The sequence below is a fragment of the Papaver somniferum genome, unplaced genomic scaffold (assembly GCF_003573695.1).
Source record: "Papaver somniferum cultivar HN1 unplaced genomic scaffold, ASM357369v1 unplaced-scaffold_132, whole genome shotgun sequence".
In the NCBI taxonomy this organism is placed as follows: Eukaryota; Viridiplantae; Streptophyta; class Magnoliopsida; order Ranunculales; family Papaveraceae; genus Papaver; species Papaver somniferum.
The window spans coordinates 1,607,000-1,615,515 of NW_020622381.1; the positions used below are offsets into that span (position 1 = coordinate 1,607,000).

General features: G+C 33.0%; 1 long non-coding RNA gene across 3 annotated transcripts; it reads left to right on the forward strand.

Moving 5' to 3' along the window:
- The first annotated feature begins 3,662 nt into the window (after positions 1–3,662).
- Positions 3,663–8,190, forward strand: LOC113333186. 3 transcript variants are annotated; one of them, XR_003351829.1, is made up of 8 exons: positions 3,665–4,044; positions 4,855–5,095; positions 5,768–5,846; positions 5,957–6,023; positions 6,117–6,181; positions 6,344–6,543; positions 6,690–7,424; positions 7,811–8,190. It is a non-coding gene; the product is annotated as an uncharacterized LOC113333186 (long non-coding RNA). The 3 variants fall into 3 exon arrangements; XR_003351830.1 differs by having other exon boundaries at positions 3,663–4,044; positions 6,341–7,424; XR_003351828.1 differs by having other exon boundaries at positions 3,664–4,044; positions 6,344–7,424.
- The last annotated feature ends 326 nt before the right edge of the window (positions 8,191–8,516 follow it).

Consider the following 8,516-nt stretch of genomic DNA (forward strand, 5'->3'; position numbering starts at 1 on the left):
TAAATCAGTATTATCAACCCTTGAGTTTCTATGAGATATCAGGTCATATACCAAAGTGTAATTTCTAAACCATCAGATAAGTTGGAGCTTGATTTGCTTGATGTTTCTCACAATCAGTTCACGGGTGAAATTTCTTTGGGGATCACAAAGTAGAAGAACTTGCAAGGGTTGATTCTTTCTCATAATCGTCTTAGTCGAGAAATTCCTGCAAGAATTGGAAACTGAACATATCTTCAAGCGATGATTCTTCGTCTAGTTTTTGATGATTTCATATGATTTCTTCACCACCGATATAGATTTTGATGATTCTCGTTTTTGTTTCTTACTCATTTTTGATAAATCAATAGTTCATGCATGTTTTGATGATTTTTGTTTCCGTTTCTATTCCTTTTTGATCGATCAATAGAAGAAACATAGGGTTAGGTTGGATTTTTTTTTCTTGCTTTCCTCTGTAGTTCGTAAAAGTACGTTGAGTTTTTCCACAATAGAACGATGAGATACTACTCACACGTTTGGAGCAGGGGTTGTATACGTCTTTTCCATATTTTAAACAAATATGGACCCTAGGCTAAGTTATTATTCCGAATGGACCCTACTATAAATAATTATTTGGGCCTAGGACCAACCAACAAATTTTCCATAGAAGTAGGAAGGAGAGAGGCAAGGGAAGGGAAAAAAATTTGGCTTTTAAGATAATATTTCGACGGTGGATCTTACTTTGAAATTTAGTCATACGGATTATGGAAATCTATGAACGGTAGAGGTTTAACTTAGGGTTGCCATATGGATTCGGATTTGTTGTAAACAATTCCATAACTTTGGAGCATAGTGTATATTTTTGTGGGTAATTTTAAGAATTTTTTTTATATGATTGCATGAATTCCTTCTAAGAGTTTCATTTCATAATAAGAATTTCACCTAGAGTGAGAAAGTGTTTGCTTGAATTCAAAGCTGTCTAGAGTCTCCAAAGTCTATAAATAGAGATCAACTAACAGAATCAAGAAACTAGGTCTAACTATCTTTTACCTGATAGTTCGTCTATCATGATCTTGTTCTTATTGATCTTCGAGCTTCTTAGTATCTCGAATCAGAAACGAGATAAATAGATAGAAATCACAAAGTTCTCTTCATCTCAAACTTTGTGACTCCTCAAGATAGATATATAAACTCTTATTCGATTTGTTTGGGTTGTTATTGATAGGCGGTTAGTAATCTATGCTTCTCAGCTAACTGAATGTAATTATTCCCAATTTTTGAGGTTGTTGAACTTTTTTATATACATATTACCTTACATAGATATCAAAATATCAAAAGGGAAATCAAATAAGTTGTGTGTTAGAAGCAGATTGGTACCAAAAGTCTTCACTTGGGTTGAAGCAACTCTTAGGCTTTAGAGGACATCAACTAACAAAATCGATTGCATAGAGCTTTACGAGGCTATAGAGACGCAAGGAGCACGATTGCAGCTGAATTGTTCAAAGATCTTAAATTTCGATGTACTTTCCATTGTATTAGGTTTTGTCCATACATATTGGCGAACGAAAAAATTGGTGGTGTACTTGGGACCATCTCCTTTTCACTAACTATCATAAAAATTACATCCAAGTTTACTCAAATTTACTAGATCATACTCAACTATACCAGTTATACACCAATTGCATCCAATTGAATTCAGTTTTACTCAATTTCACTAGCTCATATTCACTTTCATCGATGATCAACCAATTGCATCCAATTTTTACCCGATTTCACTATATCATATTCACTTTGAATAATTGAGTCCAATTTTTTTTTTTCAATCTCACTGTATCATAATTACTTCAATAATTATTCACCTATTGTATGATCTATTGTGTGATTGTGATGATTTATGTTAACTTTTATGTTAATTTTTACTAAATATCACTATATCATACTCGCTTTCCCTAGTTATCCTAAAATACTTCCAAGTTTACACAATTTTACTTGACCATGCTCAACTGTGCTAGTTATCTACCAATTGAATTTGATTTTATTCAATTTCATTGGATTATAATCACTTTCACCTATTATCCACCACTTACATCCAATTCGAGTCCAAGTTTACTTAATTCACTAGATCAAAATAGCTTTCAACAATTATTCACCAATAATGTCAAATTTTGTCCAATTTTACTTAATTACATTATATATCATACCCATTTTCAGTAATTATCCACAAATTCTATCCAAGTTTACTCAATTTTACTAGATCATACTCCATTGTACTAGTTACCGACAAATTATATTCAAGCTTACCCAATTTTACTAGATCATACTCAACTCACAAAATTATATTCAAATTTACTTAGTTTTACTAGATCATACTCAACTCTACTTGTTGTCCACTAATTGCATCCTACTTTACTCAATTACCCTAGATTGTACTCACTTTCACTAATTTTCCACAAATTAAAATCAAGTTTACTCATTTTTACTATAAATTTACTTAACTCTACTAGTCATATCTATTACCTCCAATACCGAAATATGGAAAATAAATGCACGTTTTAAATTTTAGTTGAGATGAAAATATGCATTTTATGTAATCTTGATTGACGATGAAGATATTCATATTACTCACACATTTATTTACTATTATTATTTTAAAAAAGTACATAGGTTGTTATACCATCTCTTCAATGCGAGATAAGAATCTTGTCACTATAACATGAAAATAGTTGGGCCCATTATTTAGTGCAAGAATTCGCAAACGTGATAATTTACTAGGCGCGCGATATAACGATGGATAAATCCGACAATTAACATTTTAGTTTTTATACATCACTAGTCTTCTTTGATGCATTTAGCGAAGTTATATATTTATCCCATTTGCCCTAATCGGGACCCAAAGAAAATAATCATTTGTCAAAGTTATTCATTTGTGTAATTAAAATCACTTTCCAAGGCCGATTACTCGCCGAGTAATCGCTACAGGCTATATGACGAGGCAATTTCCGATTCCTAGCCATTTCTGATTTTTAGTGAACAAGACAAACGGTTTTGCCGATTTGGACCGATTTTTGAGCAAAATGAGTTAACGATTTTTCCGAGTTGGCCTTGCATGCACTAAAATCAAAAAATAAAATTTTGTAACCCCTCAGATGAGAGATATCGGATAGAAAAACCTCAAAATACATGATCAATACATTCAGTATAACAATATTACACACTTAATTGCATGATAGTGTCAAAATTTAATGTTAATTAGGTACAAATCATGACTTATGAGAAGCAATATAATAAATGGATTCCGAGCATTAGACAGAATTTTGGCGAAGTCCGAACTTATTATTCCAAGCTTCAAGCTCCAAAACCTAGTAGGACCGAGGAACGATCTAAACTATTTTGAGTCGGACATTTATTTATCTGTAACTCATGTTAGCCAAACCAAACTGTAAAAATATAAAAATTGAATTGAAGTTGTATAGAATAAAAGTTTTACGTAAACAACAGCAACCATAAAAAGGTACATTTAGCGCCACAAAAAAAAAAATCTATACACGTAATAAAATAAAGTTATTTGGCCAAAATAAAGATTCAGTAATGGACCGCTAAGGGAGTCGCGTGTTTTGGCAAGCGATATAGGCCCATCTATGGTTATTGACTTGCCACGAATAAATCTCTCCTAATTCTGATTTGATCTACACTTCATGACCTAAAAATCAGGATTTATATATTGAATAAGAGAAATTTTCTCTTAAGAGTATTTATCAGATCGAGGCTAAAAATCCCTCCAATTTTTTTTATCTCCCGCTCTCAGATTTACACTAATTTCGGTCCAAGATCAAGCTCCAAAAATCCCCCGCCCACCAAAATTTAACTATCTCAGAGTTGGGTCTTAAAACTTATCACTTTCAAATTTTCAACAAATCGAGATCCAAAAATTCCCCCTCTTTTTTCATCTCCCGCTCCAAAAATTTCACCAAAATCTACTTTAAAATTCCCAAAGTTTTTTCGTATGAAAGAGGATTTCAGCAATTGTTCTTATTGTCTCTGAAAAAGAAGTTCTTTTTTTTTGTTAAGGTACTTCCATGAAACCTTTAATTTATTTCTGAGTTTTAATTTTAGAGTTTCTGCTTTTTAAAACTAGGGTGTTTTGTTTGATCTGAAAGAGCTTTTGGTTTTAATCTTTCTCAATAGACTAAAACCAATTGATGGGATTTCACTATGGCTTGTTGTTTGTTGGCTGAGAAAAAAGTTTTTCTTCCTCTGACCTATAATCATCAATTGTATGACAATTGTAATTGGTGGTTTAATTTTTGTCTAGGTTTTCATAGTAGTCTAAAATCAATTAAGTTAAAGGGTTTCTTTTTTCTTTTTAATTATTCACTGGGATTAAGTTTGCTGGTTTTCATAGTATTTAGATTTTGAGGAAATTGTAGATAAGTTTATACAATACATATTTCAGAAGCAAAACTATGAAGGTTCCCTGGGGTTCCATATAATTTTTCTGAACTTTTGTTCATAGTTTTTTCGGTTTTATTTCTTGGATTAAGTTTGCTGGTTATTTAGATTTTGAAGAAATTGTAGATAGAGGTTATACATACATCAAGGTTCCTTGGCGTTCGTTATAATTTTTCTTAATTTTTGTGAATAGTTTCTTCGTAACAATTATGGTTCTATTTCTTTGGTTTTTAAAACTGCTGATAGATTTGTTGGACTAAGTTTGCTGGATGTTAGACCTGGTGTTAGGTTTCTTTAGTTGTTTATGAACTAGTGATACCACTGATAGGTGTATATGCTGTAAGTTGAGAGGTTTATGATAGGTGTACTATATATCATTGTTTTATGTTGTAGTTGTACTTATAGTTGTGATTCTTCGTTGTACTGCAGATGGAAACAACTGCAACCTCTAATGGTGCACCTACACCAGTATTCCCATCTCAAACTGTTGAAACTGTGGTAAATGCTCGCACTACTCAAACTGCTCCAAAGCTGATGGTGGAGATGGATGTAAGTGACAGACTTGAAGGTCCTGATCCATGGTACTTTGCTACTTGTACCGGAGAACTTGTCCGAACGCATTATCATGTGTCGTACCTGGATTGGAGGGGAGTTCCAAAGATCTTGAAAGGTATGAAATAAGTTGATGGTATATATTCTGTAGATCACTTCTTCAATACTAGATAATGTGATGTTTGATTTGTTTCAAGCTATGCCTGAGCTCTTCTGAAGTCAATTTAGGATAGAATGGATTGATGAATCCTGTCTTTCTTTTACTGACATGAAAGCTTGTTTATTTCAGCAAACATCTGAGTTCAGTGTTTGCTTTCTTTGTGCTAGATCTCTCAGCGATGTATAATCTTTTATATTTGCACATGTAATGTGTGATTTATTTTTCATTCCATAGAGTAACAAATGGTTGCGAATTAACATGTACATTTTATCATTTGAATCCATATACATAGTGTAACATTTTAGATTGCATGTATTAGTATGTTATTTAGTTGCTTGCGTTTAGTACTACTCTCCCTTATGGTTTCATGGCTTTTGAAATGAAATAACAAGTATCCTAATTGCGAAACTTTAGCCTTTATCTTAGTGTGATTAGGTTTACAAATATTAATGGGCTTACTTAGAAATTCATTGTATGAATTTTCATTTGATTTATATCTGCTAAGAATGTGTTTTATCTTTCTGAAAGAATATGTACAGATACATGAACTTCCCAGCTGTGGAAGCTGTTTTTTAGTAATCTATGTTACACCTTTAATATAATTTTCCCCATTTCTCCCCTCCTGTTTAGGTTATTGTTAAAAGGAATCCTGCTTCTCAGACTGAAAATGAACAATCCGTCTGCTCTGGATGCCCTCAGTAGTAACGTGGTTCGTAATTTCTTACTCTGCAATCTGCATATATCTGTTTGTCTCTCTTTTCTACAAAAGTGTTATAGTAATAAAGTTACATAGTTCTGATCACCTTGTTTCAAATAAAGCATCTGGAACTCTGTAAGACAGCAATTTCGAATGTGGGACATGCCGGCGAGGTACATTTTCTATCCGGTGAGAACTTACTTACTCCCATATTACATTGTTCTTGATCCTTGTTGTGAGTCGAGCGAATACTTTGTAGTTAACTGCTTTGTCTTTGTGTAGGTTGAAATGTGGTTTGCTGCTTCAGAGTTTTATAATTAGGTGACTACAACAAGGTTATGATTTAGGTAGAATTCTTTTTTCCATGTTGTATCCTTTTTCCTAGGTCTTTTTCTTCTTATTGTTTTGTTTTTCTAAATGACTAAATGAATGTATATTGAACGATAATATTGAAATGGTAACAAAATTTTAAGTTTGGGTTTGAGTTGAATCTTGGTTTATTAAAGCAGGATCAGAGTGACCTGAAAATGCAGATATTCTCATGATCGGGATGACCTAAAACTGCAGAATATCCGTCGCTTCAGGATGCACTTGTTACTCAAGGACTGAATTTTGCAAATTATATTGATGGTTAGAGGAATTAATGAACTTTGCTCTCAGATCAGGTGGATTGATTCTGAGGCTTCTGCGGGTGGTTCTCACAATTGAGGTATATAGCTTACCTTTTTTAAAAACTTTTGGTAACTCTGTATGTAGTTCACCTATTTTTATAAATCACTTCTGTGAGTATTTTTTTTGTTTATTTTGTGGTATCTATTTCCTGACTATGTTGATTTTGTGGCACCTTGTTTGTAGCTATTCAACACGCTTTCACTGTTTCTGCTCTTTGATGAAGATATTATCTTCGCATCTCACGCTTACTTGGTAGAAATCTTTATCAACTTTTCACATTCTTTTTCATGCAACTATCATGATGTTTGAATGGTTTCTAGTAATTCTGTGCACCCATTCCACCATCATGGTCACCAATCTGCTGTTACTGAAGTTGATAGTTGTGGTTTTGTCACTGATCTGTGAATTTGTCGACTGGTTGTAGTAGTGGAATTGGAATTCTGATGTAGTGTTTACTCATTATTATAGTATTCTTATAGGAAAATTTTGTTGTTATAAAACATCGGCATGACAATTACAAAAACAAAACAATAGAATTAGCCAATCGGGACAGAACTGATTCCATCTCGACCACTATATTCCAAACTTTATCTAGTTAAGTTTTGACTTTCATGGTTGTAGTTGTTGTGACGTTCTTAGTTAAATCCAAAGGCCATAAATAGGCATAAGAGTTATCGTCTTTGCACAATTCTCTTCGTCTCTTGGCTAGTTTCCAGATTGTGTTTGTACCAGATCTTCGTTTTGTTGTACTGTAGTTCAATTCCCCACAAAGAGATGGTATGTCACAAACTTGCAGATCGAAAGCAAGATGATAATATGGATGAATATGAAAGTTCCGGTTGAGTGCTGCCTTATAACATCGTAGCTGCTGAAGCACTAGGAACTGGTCCTTCAGATGCAGCCGCATTTATTCCTGCGGTATTACTTTATTGACCATAGTCCTCATTGAATACCATTTCTAAGTTTGATTATGAAAGATATATTCTTCTTCTGAACTCTATACTCATCTAAGTTTGATTATGAAAGATATATTCTTCTTCTGAACTCTATACTCATGATGGATTTGATGATGGTTTTGTTTCAATTTATATAAATTATTCTTTGAGGAATGAAAAAAATCCTTTCAGCTGTTACCTCAGTTTTTTAGGATGAGGTTGATAGGAATCACTTTGCAACAAAAAGAATTTTTGCAAAATATTTGTTGTATGCTTTACTCTTAATCTTATTCTTATATTTTGAGAATATTTGTTTGCAATTTTCTTCATTTTAGCTTTTTGTTTACTTGGTTTGGGTTGTGCTTCCAGGCATTGCGATGGATTTTGGTGTTAGAAGTATTTCTCGTCAACTGTTGAACTCGCTGGCCCTCTTTAATTATTGATTCAAATTTCAAAGGTCCGGATATGTCTACGCTGATAAACACCTGGAACTTGATTTATTTTTTAATCTTGAGAAGTACATGTTCTGATGATTTGGGGGGCTTGGGATGGCACTTATAGCATGTTCTGACGCACATGTTCGTATTTTGTAATCATTGAGTTTATACTTTGTTTTGGATATTTTTTCACCATTGGAAATTCATGTTTAAGATCAATTTTTATTTTTATTTTAAATTCCTTATGTTTAAGTGGGATTATATCTCCTTGTAAGAAACCTCATCTATTAATAAAATTTAAAATTTATTTTATGCTCTCTTCTTTGTAATGCAAGTTTTTATAAAGATGCACATTTGTATGCTTCACTTCAGCTTAGATGTTCATGAAAAAGAACAAGAATTGACTGATTCAACGTACAATATCATGTCTTTTTCTATCAAGTTTATTGTAAAATAAACTTGTTAACTATCATCATTAACCAATAAGTTTTTCCAAGGGGCCGAGCCTGGTTTAGACCATCAACCATAAGTCCGCCAGTTGTAACAATATATCCATAAGTCCGTGGACCAGCCCAAAATTATCTTGTGGACTTGGGGGCATGAGCCCCGATTAAAATGTTGAGTAGTTGAACCGGTTT